A 15,270-nucleotide genomic window follows, 5' to 3' on the forward strand; every position below is an offset into this window, starting at 1 on the left:
TGGCTGGGAACATGATCATTTTTGCTATATTAAGTTTTGAAAATTAAATGATTAATAGTTTGATCTCATTTAAAATGCAAGTCATTCAGTGATTTAAATGCAGTTAAAATAATTCATAGTCAAATCTACATTATTCAATGCTCCACAAAATGGAATCCCCAATATTCCTCAGGCTGTTTCTTTTTTTGTGTAAAATGCCAATGTTGTCAGTCTGAGTATTTGTCGAAGAATTGGCTGAAAGTTAAAGTATGTTTTACTCCCATGCTTATCGTGAAAAGAGTCCAAGGTCTTCGGCCTCTGCCAGTTGGATTTTACCCCAACGCATGTGACTCCTACTATTACCTCAAACTACAAAGGTTTAACCAGTATGTGGTGGAAATTTTACGATATATTTATCACTTGTACTGTCACATATGTAGGCCAAAATTGTTATTTTCACAAGTTAAATTTGTCATTTGTTTCTTGCTGTAAAATAATGAAAATATTCAAAGTGAGCAAACTTCTTTCAAGTTTACCTACTATTCTGGCAAATTTAAGTTCTGTTGCAGTAATCAATTACATGATGGTGGACATAACTGCTCTTAATAAACAGCGATTGAATTTTAATCATGGAGAATTTATTGCAGTTGTAAGTAATATTGATTTGCTTCAAGTGTAATTTTCACATGAATCTTGAAATTCATAAAAGTATGTTTGGAGTATTTCCTCTTTTCTCCATCCTTTGCCATTTGACAATAGTCTTTGATCGCCCTCCTATCCTTAGACCCAGATATTCCAAACAATATGCTGACATGGCTCAAATCCCCATCACACTGTTCCCCTTCAACATGACCAACATATCCTCTGATCATGGTGACCGATTCCTGCAACTTGGTTCAAGAAGTTGGTAGAAGATAATACTGCCCTTCCCCATAATTTTCAATTATTCTAAGAATACCTGGAAAAAAAAGTATAATTTGTGTCTATTTGCTTTTAGCTTTTAATGCTTTTGAATATTCACAGGGTACGACATGAAAGTAAGACATGGATTACAAATTATCATATTTGCATCTATTCATAACATCATATCTTCATTAAATGAACATGCAAAATGCATCTTTTCATTTACTGCCAAAGCAATTTAATTCAGGCAATGGCGAGTCTTGTGAACCACTGTAGAACAGCATGATATAAATTTTACTCTTGGTAGGCCACTTCAGTGGATAGTTGAGAGTCAGCAAGATCAATGTGGGCTTTGGGGTCACATATCGATTGATGCAGTTGACAAATTACAGAGGAACCACAATTATCCGAATGACACAGGCGGGGAGAATTTCATTCGGTTAATTGCGTGCCAGATAACATATTTTAGCCAAGCATCGGGACATTACGATCTTGCCGGATCATCCGATATGCAGATAATTGAATGCCGGATAATCGAGATTCCTTTGTATGTTTCCTCATTGGGCATCAGTAGATCAGTTGAGTTTTTGGGATAATTCTGTAGTTTGTATTCATGTTTTTTTTTCATTTTTTGATGATGATGGAATTCACATTCTTGGGCTATCGTGTTGGGATTGGAATTTACATTCTCTGAACAAATCTATCAATACAACCATTGTGGTACTGCACCCAATGTTCAAGCATTAAGGTCACAAGGCTGCATATCCATGAGATACGGGTTTAAGTTGTTTCTAAACTAAATTAGGTCTGTGAGTTGAAATTTAATTAATCTTGTGCAGGGAGCTGACTATTCTGGTCCAAGCTTGCCTCTCATTCAAGTTTTAAAAAATGCCCAAGTGAAACAGCACAAGAAAGTCACTGCTGATTTCTTTTATTCTGCAAAAATGAATAAACCATAACTTTATTCAGTGTATTTTTATGATGTGAACACTTGTGTTTTGCAAAATAGTATGTGAAATAATTTACCTTTTTTTGGGTTCACTATAAGTTAATTATTTTGGTCCAGAAATGTTAGCTGGAATGGTTACAGCAAAGAATGCCTTCAGCCCTCTAAAGAAAAACAGGTAGAGCTGGAGAAACTCAGCAGGTTTGGCAGCATTTGTGAAGAGAAAGTGGAGTCAGTGTTCCAGGTCCAGTGACCCTTTTCAGAATTGATTGTAGGAAAACATTGGTATATGTGCTGAAGGTGGGATGGGAGAAGGGGTTAGGGGTAACCAATAAGTGGAAATGGGACTCAAGGTGAGAGAGAAAAACAGTTGGTTAGCTAAAAGGCATGGGTAAAGGTCAGCCTGGGAGAATGAACAGCTGCTAATGGGGACTGTTAGTAGCTAACAACAGGTTGTTTTTGCTCAGGCCTGAAAATTATTGAATTCTATGTTGAGTACCTGAAGGTTGTAGGGTTCCCAAGTGGTGTTCTTCCAGCTTGCACTGAGTTTTGCTGGAGCACTGCAGCAAGCCTGAGACAGAGATGTTGGCCAGAGAACACTGAGGTATATTGAAATGTCAGGCAATCAGATGCTCGGTCAATTTTGCGAACAGAACGCAAGTGTTTTGTCTGTTTTGTGCTTTGTCTTCCCAATAAACAGGAGACCACATTGTGAGCAACAAATACAATAAACTTGATTGAGTCAAGTGCTTCACCTGAAAGGTGTGTCTAGCGCCTTGGATAGTGAGGAGAGAGGAAGTAAACAGGCAGGTCTGACACCTTCTGCGATTACATGGAAGGGTATCATCAGAGTGTGGGGAAATGTTGGGAGTGGAGGAAAAGTACACCAAGGTGTCTCGGAGGGGATGGTCACTGTGCAAGGCTGACAAGGGAGCCATTTCAACACACCATCAGTTTTCCTGGGAGAAAGCGAGGACTACAGATGCTGGAGATCAGAGCTGAAAAATGTGTTGTTGGAAAAGCACAGCAGGTCAGGCAGTATCCTGGCCAACACCTCTGACTTGGGCTTGCTACAGTGCTCCAGCGAAGCTCAGTGCAAGCTGGAAGAACAGCACTTCATTTTTCGCTTCAGAGGCCTGCAACCTTCTGGATTGAGCATGGAGTTCAATAATTTTAGGGCCTGAGCACCTTCTCCCACTTCCTTACCCCAGTCCTCTCTCACTGGGTCTTGTCACCACTTGGGCTGCTACCACAAACAACCCATTGTCAACGACTAATGGTCTCCATTAGCAGCTATGCATTATCCCAGGCTAACCTTTACCCACTCCTTTGGCTGGGAGAAACTGAGGACTACAGATGCTGGAGATCAGAACTGAAAATGTGTTGCTGAAAAAGCGCAACAGGTCAGACAGCATCCAAGGAGCAGGAGAATCGACGTTTCGGGCATGAGCCCTGAAGAAGGGCTCCTGAAAAAGGGCTCATGCCCGAAACGTCGATTCTCCTGCTCCTTGGATGCTGCCTGACCTGTTGCGCTTTTCCAGCAACACATTTTCAGCCCCACTCCTTTGGCTGTCCAACTATGTGACTCTGGGCCCATCTCCACCCTCCCCCTTCCCATCTTCAGCATATGTACCAACTGTAATCAGATCGAAGGAAGGGTCAGTGGACCTGAAATGTTAATGTTTTTTTCTCTCCACAGATGCTGTCAACCTGTTGAGTTTTTCCAGAGATTTCTGATTTTTTTTCTGATTTCCAGCATCTGTAGTTCCTTGGTTGTTTTTCTTCTATCTGCTGTTCAAATCCTTCCCTCTTTGAAAATGTGGGTGTTAACCCTTTGTTTAGGTTCCTGCTATTTTCATGCAATGCTGCACCTTTTAACACTATTTCTTAATTATGTGGTGGTTTTATACACTTGAGTCGATATTCATTCCATTGCTCCCTCATTTCAGTCTTTAAAATAACCTTTTGTTAAGGGTTATCAGTAATGAAGATCTTAATTTAGCTGTGTTTGTGTTTTGTCTGATCCAGGGATCTAATGCTAATCATGTGGTAAGGATCTTTGACACTTTTATCAGTTGTATGATTCCAAGGTTCCTCCTGTAATTATCATTTTACTTTCGCACCTCTGTGTCTTTCTAAGCCGCATTCTCCTCCTTTTTCTCACTCTCTCCCACTCACTCTCTCCCACTCACTCACACACCTGAGATGGGAGGAGAGGGCCAACAAGTATGCTCAAAACAAAGATGATAATGTGTAGGCATTGCTTAACCAGGGGAATTAGGAACCAGTGTAAGTACAGGGTGATGAATGAATAAAACGTGAGCAGTTTCAGTCGTTCAATTTTTATAGTTTGCCGTGCAGTAGGTTAAGTTTTAAATTTGCATTTGAGAAGCAAATGGGATAAGTTCCAGGCAATTTGGTTGCTTTTTCGAGTGTTTGCTGTTTGTGCTGAATTGAGGTGGGGAATCTTCGTGTACAACCTCCTAATACAGACTCAATTTCTTTCAATAATGCAGTATCATCTTTATGCACTTAAGTATCCCACAAATCTTTCTCTTTGCCTGTGTATGTCTCTTTAGTTGCACAGGGAGAACTTTCCTCCTCCTCCGTTCATTTTTCAATTTGCCATGCAAAAGCTTCCATGACAACTTTGTGAGGATTACAACCTTTTGGAACATTAACAATGATCAACAAAGTCGCATAAATAATTTTTCAACTTTTATCATTTGAAGCAATCCATATTGTTCAGGTAAGTTGCTTTTTTTAAAAACTGAGGATCTCAAATCTTGCAGCGAAGGAGAATTCCATTACAACCTAAATTCCAAGGTACAGGACATTGTTAGGCCACTGTTGGAATATTGCGTGCAATTCTGGTCTCCTTCCTATCAGAAAGATGTTGTGAAACTTGAAAAGGTTCAGAAAAGATTTACAAGGATGTTGCCAGCGTGGAGGATCTGAGCTACAGGCTGGGGCTGTTTTCCCTGGAGCATCGGAGGCTGAAGGGTGACCTTATAGAGGTTTACAAAATTATGAGGGGCATGGATAGGATAAATAGACATAGTCGTTTCCCTGGGGTGGGGGAGTCCAGAACTAGAGGGCATAGGTTTAGGGTGAGAGGGGAAAGATATAAAAGAGACCTAAGGGGCAACTTTTTCACGCAGAGGGTGGTCCGTGCATGGAATGAGCTGCCAGAGGATGTGGTGGAGGCTGGTACAATTGCAACATTTAAGAGGCATTTGGATGGGTACAATAGGAAGGGTTTGGAGGGATATAGGCCGGGTGCTGGCAGGTCTGGTCGGCATGGACAGGTTGGACCGACGGGGTAAAAACAATAACTGCAGGTGCTGGAAACCAAATACTGGATTAGTGGTGCTGGAAGAGCACAGCAGTTCGGGCAGCATCCAACGAGCAGCGAAATCGACGTTTCGGGCAAAAGCCCTTCAAGCTGTGCTCTTCCAGCACCAGTAATCCAGGTTGGACCGACGGGTCTGTTTCCATGCTGTACATCTCTGACTCTATGACTCTATATGCACATTTTAAATTTTATAAGTCTCTAATATGTGTGTATGACATGTACACCAAACACATAGTATTATATTTATGATCAATAAAAGAATACACATTGAGTGCAAAGCTTGTTTAATTGTATTAATAGAGAAGTCACATAATGTTATTTTCTCACCTTGTTTAGAAGAAATCCAGGACAGTTTTTGTGCTTTTTTTTGGAATAGAAAATTTGGATACTCATTTATTGGTCCATAACTTTATTGTTGATGTACGACTCCTTTTCACAGTATTTTTAATCTCACTGTCTCAAAACCAAAATTAAACTCAACATGCTTGGATTTAAAATTCAACAAAATACTGCAGTTCTATTCGGCGGTCGAACATTCAGAGATGGACTGAAATATTTAAAAGTTTATGCATATTATCCCATAGCTCTCACTGCTGCATGTATTTCATTTTAATTCTAACTAGCTATTAAATTGTAAACCTGCATGTTTTTTTTATAGTTATTTCCTGAAACGGAGCCAAATTTTATTCTGCAATAAGCCCCAAAGCAGATAAAGGTACCTTTATGCAATGCTAGCTTTTGAATTTCCTGTAATGCTCACTTTTGGGATTGTCATAAATTAACACATTTTATGATGTGTATAATTACCTCTGCTTAGTTATATTATAAGCTAAGAAAAAAATAGAGAAATCAGTAGGCTTAGCAAACATTTATATGGCCAATATATAATATGGATTAGTGTTTTGGGGTAGACTGCTGATTACCAGAAGGATCAGATAGTGTATTTTGTTACTCAATAAAGTTTAAAAATCCTGCACAGGTGCTGAAAATGCATTAATGGCCTGTGACCATTTACTCCACACTTAAGCTAATAGTTAGTGTTTTAATGGATGGCCTCTTATTTTTTTGAATCAAAAAGAGCTGCTCCATAGTTTGCAAAGAAATTGTTTGGCATTCCCTTCCATGCCACATCACTGTTGCTTCTCCAACTTAAAGTTTGTATTTTTTCAACATAATTGCATCCTCCAAGTTTTATCAATTATAGAACAGTCAGCAGTGCACGAGACAATTCAGCCTGCTGTGCCAACTTTGCTGCAAGAGCAAGGTGATCTCATACCCTTTCCTTAAAGGTCTACAAATATTTTTGCTTCCAGTATTTGTTAACTTACAATAAAAGTCATGTTTTGAAACTACCTCTACCGTACTTTCTCGTACATTCCAGATCCTAATCATACAGTGTCTTGGCAAAGAAAGGTTTTCTATTTTTGGTGTCATCTTTAGTATTTTTGCTGTTGGCCTTTTAAATTGGTGATCTCTGGTTCTCAGCCCTTCCAACAACATGAATAGTTTGTCCTTAACCATTCTGTTCAGACCTTTTATGATTTTGATACTTCTTTCAAGTTTTAGGTCAACTGTCTTTTCTCAAAGGGAACCAACCCCTCCAACTAATTTCTTCAATCCATCCTTGTAACTGATGATTTATCCCTAGAACTTTTCTCCAACTTTACCACACATTTCTTCACAGCTTTTAGTCTTTGTTTTCAGACTTTGTGTGCGCCTGTTTCTAAATCCTAGGATCTCCTATGCTTGTCAACCACTTTTCCATTATAACCTGCCACCTTCAATAACATGTGCATATGAATATCCCAGGTCTGTCTCTCCTAAATCTGAGGTCTATCCTTTGTTATATGTTATGTCGAATTGTTCTTCTATTAAAATACATTGCTAACATGAACCGTGGAAGATTAACTAACAGTATAATTACTAATGCTTATTGTTGAAAAGGATAGTTTGAATGATTTAATTTAGAACAAAATACTGGTAGTGTTGAGACAAGGCTGAAGCTGTTTTCCCTGGAGTGTCGGAGTCTGAGGGGTGATCTTATAAAATTTTTAGGGGCATTGATAGGGTTAGTAGATAAGGTCTTTTTCCTGGATTGGGGAATTCAGGGCTAGAGGGTATTGGTTTAGGGTGAGAGGGAAAGATTTAAAAGGGACCTAAGGAGTAAAGCTTTCACGCAATAGGTGGTGCATGTATGGAATGAGCTGCTGGAGGAAGTGCTGAAGGCTGGTGCAATTATAACATTTAAAATACATCTCGTTGGGTACACGAATAGGAAGGGTTTAGAGGGATATAGGCTAAGTGCTGACAAATGGGACTAGATTAATTTAGGATATCCAGTCGGCATGGATGAGTTGGACTAAAGGGTCTGTTTCCGTTCTGTACATCTCTATAACTATAACTCGATAACATATCTCATTCCAGGAGCTGCAGTTGGAGACAGTTCTTGCACATGTTCTATTCCCAGGCATTGAAACTGTGTCCAACATCTCATGTAGAGCAAGAAGAGTACACCTTAGCCTTCAGCACTCCTTCTGTGACTTCAAATTAAACCCTTAGAGTGCCTTTATGATCAAATAATATTAATCCTTCTTCTCTGGACCTCTGCACTATTGTCCTTACAAATCTCACGGTGCCAGGGACTCAGGTTCAATTCCCACCTCAGGCAATTGCCTGTGTGGAGTTTGCACATTCTCCCTGCCTCTGTGTGGGTTTCCTCTGGGTGCTCTGGTTTCCTCCACAGTCCAAAGTTGAGCAGGTCAGGTGAATTAGTCATGCAAATTGCCCATAGTGTTAGGTGTAGGGGAATGAGTCTGGGTGGGTTGCTCTTTGGAGGGTCATGTGAACTTGTTGGGCCAAAGGGCCTGTTTCTACACTGTAGGGAATCTAATCTAATCTAATCAAACTGTAAATCCAAAACATGCTCAAACTGTAAGCAATAAAAATCGAATAAATACTCGACCACTGTTTAGTCACCCAATTAGCTCCTTCCAATAGTTGTGTGTCACTTTTTGGTACTCTTCCCAGGCTGCTTTGCTGCAATAATGACAGTGGGGCACGCTTCCTCTGTTGATTCTTCATTGCTAGATTTATACTTTTTTGATCAAAGAATATTATATGTGCAATTCTATAGTGCTCTGGCTCCAACTGGTTATCTTGAGAAAAGTGCAAGATTATGATTGGTGCTGCTGGCCATAATTTCCATTCTTCCTTCTCTTGGTATCTTTCCATGTAACCAGAGAGACCCTGCTAAGCTATGGGAAATGCTAGTGGCTCAGTTTAGCATAAAAATGAATTTTAACAATCACCACCCAGAAATTAGGTCTTATAGATAACAAATAAATGAATTAATTGGTCAGTGTATCAGCAGATGCAATGACAAGGGTGAGGATGGTGCTTCCTCAGAGGTTGTACTATTTGAATGAATAATGGAGATGGCTGTAGCTTTCACATCCATCAAAGCTCTCAAAAAAGATCTTCAGCAGAAAAGGAAAAACTACGATTTCAACTAAAAGGTAACAGAGGAAATGTAGCTATTGCAGAGGCACATGATCTGTTTGCAATAGGTGCAGTTCCCATTGTTGACGCAGTTGTCAGGATGCAGAAATCAAGCTAATTGTGTGGGAAGTATTTTCTCTTACATTCGCCATAATGTTGTCCTGCTTAATAAAGCTTTGTGAATCATGCAGTGCACAATTACACTGGACTAACCGCTGCCAGAAATCTGGTTCCAAAGTTGCAACCAGAGGCCTGAATAAGCACAGGCACATGAGGTTTTCAGCAGGATGCAAGTGGAAGTGAAACTTCAACCAGAAGATGAACACCTCTTCTACATTATGAATGGAGCACAATGTGAGGGCAAAGTCGAATAATCAGAGGCTTTTGCCGTGATTAGCATCATATACCCAAAGATAATTGTTAAAAACGTGCTTTTGACTGAGGTGAACATAGGAGTTTCTGTAAGCATCCGACCAGAGTTCTGAGGATATATACCTCAATTTTTTTTTGTTACTCAATTATGCAATCTATAACAGCATAATTGATTGCATATGAGGAACGTTTGAGGACTTTTGGACTATACTCAATGAAGTTTGGAAGAATGAGGCGTGATCTGATTGAAACTTAGAGAATATTGAACGACCTGGACAGAGTGGACGTTGGGAAGCTGTTCCCATTGGCAAGAGAAATGAGGACCTGAGGGCACAGCCATAGAGTAAAGAGAAGACCCTTTAGAATCAAGATAAGGAGAAACTTCTTTAGCCAGGGAATGGTGAGTCTGTGGAATTCATTGTCACAGAAGGCTGTGGAGGCCAGATCATTTGAGTATGTTTAAAACCGAGGTAGATAAGTTCTTGATTGCAAAGGGGATTAAAGGTTCTGCGGGGAAAGCAGGAAAATGGGGTTGAAAAGCCTATCAGCCATGATTGAATGGCAGAGCAGACTCGATGTGCCAAATGGCCTAATTTCTGCTCCTATGTCTTATGGTCTCATATGATTGATCACTTGGTCCTCGCATTGATACATTAACAATGAAATGCAACTAGGATAATTCTCCCACAGCACAATATTCCACCTGGTAGACACGATGGACTAACAATCATAGCTTGACTGTTCAGGAAATCACCAAAACATGTCCTGCAGAAGAGATCAAGAGTGAATTAGTTTAGTACTTGCTACAGCTATGCAAAATCATCGGCATAGGAGACTTTAATGGCCATGCTGCATTTTGTTATATGGTTTTATGTCCATATTCATGATTCAAGACATATTGAAATTAAGGTAAAGTCAAGAATTGCCTTTAAATTCAGGATTCCTTATAGCACTGTTTATTGCACGTTGAGATCAAATCTACTATATGTGGTCATCTAAGATATACTGGAATTTAATTTTACTGTTATGTTATTGAAATACTATTCCATATGTGCTTCTCTTCCTTTCATAGCTGACTGCAATTATGACCAGTGAAGAGCTGCTCTACAGCATGATTGCAACATTGCTGCAGGGTTCTAAAGCCTTTATCCAGCTTTTGCATCTCAGAATAGAAGCAGTTCCCTCTCAGAAAATGCAGTGTTCACATACAACAAAGCTTAAGAGTGTACTATGAAATATAATGGCATCATCCATGTGTACACTGATACACTGACTGGAAGAGTTTTGTTACCTGAAAGTTTAAAAAAAAGACACAAACCGATGTGCTTGGACCAAAGATACCCATGCCCACTTAAAATTCCGATTTTAGCAGAATTTAATTACAAATTCACAGGTGGTAAATAGTTTACCAAATTTGTTGGCATGATGGATAGCAATTGATTCACTTGGCAAAGAAATCTCAAGAACTCACAACTTTATGCGTATCATTTGAAAGATATTGCTTCCAGAGACTAGTTTTCGGTCTGTCAGTCAGTCACAACCCTTTGCAACAGCGTATGGGCAGAATTAAAGAAAACATTCATGGAAGTGTATGGTGATGATATTCTGGATGAAACCAAAGAATAGCTTGACCAAAGTCTGCTCTCATTGACAGTGACAGTCCATGTGAAGAACTCATCATAAACAGTAAAAAGTGAATATGAATATGAAGTAGATGAATATGAATCACATCATGCCAAATGCAGAAGAATTTAGGTGTCCTAATGCAAAAGACACCTACTAAGCAGGTGTAGCATGTAATAAAGAAGCCTAATGAGATGTGATGCTCTATTAGAAGAGGAAGTGATAACAAAAGTAAGCGTGTTAAGCTTCAGTTGTGCAAGGCATTGATGAGACTGTTCTCAAATACTATGCACAATTTTGCCGCCTTATTAATAGAAGGGTGTAAATGCATTTGAAGCAGTTCAACGGAGGTTTACCAGGTTGATATATGGAATAAGTGGGTTGTTAGGACGTTGGATTAGATAGGCTGGGGAGTTTCTGCTGGAATTTAGAAGAGGAAGGGATGACTTAACTGAGATATGTAAGATCGTGAATGGTCTTGACCAGGTGAATATGGAAAGGATGGTTCCAGAATCGGGGACACTAATTTACAATTGGGACTCATAGTTTTATGAAAGGGATAAGAAGAAATTTTCTCTGATGTTTGTAGGATTTTGGAGCTTTCCTGTTCAAGATGATTGAATATTTTTTAAGCAATGTTATATTATTTTTAGTAACTGGAGTAGTTGGGAATGTGGAACTCTAAACAAAGTTAGATTAGCTATGATCTTATTGAATGACAGGGCAGGCTCGAGGGATTGAATGGGACACTTCTGTTCCTATTTCATATATTTGTGGAAATAGGCCATTTGGCTGATTGAGCCTGCACTGACATTCAATATGATAACAAATGATCTATCATAATGCCATATTCCCTGCTGTCTCTGCCCATACCCATTGGTAACTTTGCACTCTGACAATCTATTTGTTTCTTAAACATATTCCATGACTTAGTCTCCAAAGCCTTCTTTGATAGAGAATTTCATAGGTCCGCACCTCTCAAATGAAGAAATTTCTAATTTCAGTCCAAAATGCCTGTATGTATCCTGAGGCAACCCTTTATTGTGAGCTCCCTGCTTCCAGACAGTTTCTGCAGCCAGTCCAGCCTGCCCTGTCACAAGCTTGTATGTTTCTGCAAGATCTCCCCTCATTCTCCTGAACACTAGTGAATATAGTCCAGATGACTCCATCTTCTCTCATATCATAAAACTATCAGTCTGGTAAGCTCTTACTGTATACCCACAATGGAAAGTATATCTTTCCTTGGGTAAGGAGACCAAAACTGCACACAGCACCTCAGGTGTGGTCTGACAAGACTATGTGCAATGCAGTAGGACTTCCTTACTCCTGTACTCAGACCTACTTGTGGTGAAGGCTGATATACCATTTGCCTTTCTAATAGCTTGCTGCAGTTGTGTATTTTGCTTTCAATGAACTGTGTACAAAGACACCCAGGTCCCTTCATACATCAACAGTCCCAATCTATCACCATTTACTACACTGGCAAATTAATTAATAATGTTGTTCTGTTTTTCCGATTGAAGTGGGCAATTTCATGCTTCTTTACATTATTCTACATGTACCATGTATTTATCCACCCACTCAATTTGCGTAAGTCAACCTGAAGCCTAACTTTGTCCTCCTCACCACTTATATTCCTCAGGCAGCAAAATTTGAAAAATTATATTTGATTCTCTTATCCAATCATTGATGTTTTTGTAGATAACTAGACCCAAGCGCTGGTACCTGAGGCATCCCATTTATCACTACCCTCCACTCTGAAACAACCCATTTATTCCTACTTTGTTTCCTGTCTCAATCCATGCCAGTATACTACCACCAATCCCCATGTGCCTTGATTTTGCACACGAACCTCATATGTAGGACTTCATCAAAAGCTTTCTGAAAATCCAAGTAGGCCACATTATTTTCCATCCTCCCAATTTCCTGCAACTGTTATTTTAAAATCTACAGAATTTTGGAAGATGACAATCAACACATCCAGTATTTCGATCATTTTGGAGATGCCGGTGTTGGACTGGGGTGTGCTGAAAATGTTGCTGGAAAAGCGCAGCAGCTCAGGCAGCATCCAAGGCGCAGGAGAATCGACGTTTCGGGCATGAGCCTGAAGAAGGGCTCATGCCCGCAACGTCGATTCTCCTGCTCCTTGGATGCTGCCTGACCTGCTGCACTTTTCCAGCAACACATTTTCAGCTCTGATCTTCAGCGTCTGCAGTCCTCACTTTCTCCTTGGACTGGGGTGAACAAAGTTAAAATTCACACAACACGAAGTTATAGTCCGACAGGTTTAATTGGAAGCACTAGCTTTCGGAGCGACGCTCCTTCATCCACAACCACCTGATGAAGGAGCAGTGCTCCGAAAGCTAGTGCTTCCAATTAAATCTGTTGGACTATGACCTGGTGTTGTGGGATTTTTAACTCAGTATTTCGATGACCACCTCTTTTATTACCTTGGGATGTAGATTATCCGGCCCATGCATTAATCCATCTAACCTTACTGATCCAATGTCAAATTGCTCATGCTTTTCAAATTCGCCCTGCATTGTTCATGCTCCATGTACAAAACCTATTTGTTTGATCAGTACATACCTTGTACACTAAGACAAGTTACCATAATGTACAGGAGCAGAATTAGACCTTTCAGCCTACAAAATCTGCTCTGCTGTTTGATCATAGCTGATATGTTTCTGAACCCCATTCTCCTGCCTTCTGTTCATAACCTTTGATCCCATTACTAATCAAGAACTTATCAATCTCTGTCTGAAATACACTCAATGACTTGGCTTTCACAGCCTTCTGTTGCAACGAGTTTCACAGATTCACTGCCTTCTGGCTGAATAAATTCCTACTTGTCTTGGTTCTAAGGGTATGTTCAAAGTTTGTGAGAAGATTTGTAGCTCGGGTGCTTGTTGTTGTGGTTCTGTTCGCCGAGCTGGGAATTTGTGTTGCAGACGTTTCGTCCCCTGTCTAGGTGACATCCTCCGTGCTTTGGACCCTCCTGTGAAGTGCTTCTGTGATCTTTCCTCTGGCATTTGTAGTGGTTTGAATCTGCCGCTTCCGGTTGTCCGTTCCAGCTGTCCGTTGCAGTGGTCGGTATATTGGGTCCAGGTTGATGTGCTTATTGATAGAATCTGTGGATGAGTGCCATGCCTCTAGAAATTCCCTGGCTGTTCTCTGTTTGTCTTGTCCTATAATAGTAGTGTTGTCTCAGTCGAATTCATGTTGCTTGTCATCTGCGTGTGTGGCTACTAAGGATAGCTGGTCGTGTCGTTTCGTGGCTAGTTGGTGTTCATGGATGCGGATCGTTAGCTGTCTTCCTGTTTGTCCTATGCAGTGTTTTGTGCAGTCCTTGCATGGGATTTTGTACACTACATTGGTTTTGCTCATGCTGGGTATCGGGTCCTTTGTTCTGGTGAATTGTTGTCTGAGAGTGGCTGTTGGTTTGCGTGCTGTTATGAGTCCTAGCGGTCGCAGTAGTCTGGCTGTCAGTTCGGAAATGCTCTTGATGTATGGCTAGTCGTTTGGGTTGCGGTATGTCCTCGTTCCATTGTCTTTCCCTTAGGCATCTGTTGATGAAATTGCGCGGGTATCCGTTTTTGGCGAATACATTGTAAAGGTGTTCTTCTTCCTCTGTTTGCAGTTCTGGTGTGCTGCAGTGCGTTGTGGCCCTTTTGAACAGTGTCTTGATGCAACTTCTTTTGCGTGTGTTGGGGTGGTTGCTTTCGTAGTTCAGGACATGGTCTGTGTGTGTGGCTTTCCTGTATACCTTTGTGGTGAATTCTCTGTTCGGTGTTCTCTGTACCATCACGTCTAGGAATGGGAGTTGGTTGTCCTTTTCTTCCTCTCTAGTGAATCTGATTCCTGTGAGTGTGGCGTTGATGATCCGGTGTGTGTTCTCTATTTCTGTGTTTTTAATGATTACAAAGGTGTCATCTACATATCTGACCCAGAGTTTGGGTTGAATTTGCGGTAAGACTGTTTGTTCTAATCTTTGCATTACTGCTTCTGCTATGAGTCCAGAGATGGGTGAGCCCATGGGTGTGCCGTGATTTGTTCATCTATTTGGTTGTTGAATGTGAAGTGTATTGTGAGGCACAGGTCCAGTAGTTTGAGTATGCAGTCTTTGTTGATAGGTTCAACGTCCTGTTGTCTGTTCTGTATGTCCAGCAGGTTGGCTATTGTTTCTTTGGCTAGGGTTTTGTCGATAGAGGTGAACAGTAAAGGGTATGTCCTTCACTTTGATGTTGTGCCCTTGGGTCCCAGTTTCTCCCACTAGTGCAAACATCTTCTACACATCCATTCTGTCCGGGCCTCTCGGTATTCTATAAATTTCAGTTAAATCCTCCCCACCCCATCTTCTTCTAAACTCTATCAAGTACAGACCTAGAGTTCTCAACCACTCCTCATATGACAAGCCCTTCATGTCCAAGATCATTTTTGTTAAGCACCTCTGGATGCCATCAAACACCACATCCTTCCTTAGCTGTAGGGCCCAAAACTGCTCATAATTGGGTCCTCCCACTGCAGGTCTTTCTCTTGCCCAGTGCAGATGTTGTAAGCCCTAGCATCAAGCTAGCAACACAGCCTTCTGAAC

At 40.6% G+C, this 15,270-nt stretch overlaps 1 protein-coding gene across 3 annotated transcripts in view; it reads left to right on the forward strand.

The window, feature by feature from the left end:
- The window catches only part of LOC140477681 (ADP-ribosylation factor-like protein 15), a 291,815-nt gene that overhangs the window by 136,663 nt on the left and 139,882 nt on the right, over positions 1-15,270 (forward strand). The window lies entirely within an intron of this gene.

The sequence above is a fragment of the Chiloscyllium punctatum genome, chromosome 1, assembly GCF_047496795.1.
Source record: "Chiloscyllium punctatum isolate Juve2018m chromosome 1, sChiPun1.3, whole genome shotgun sequence".
NCBI classification, from domain to species: domain Eukaryota; kingdom Metazoa; phylum Chordata; class Chondrichthyes; order Orectolobiformes; family Hemiscylliidae; genus Chiloscyllium; species Chiloscyllium punctatum.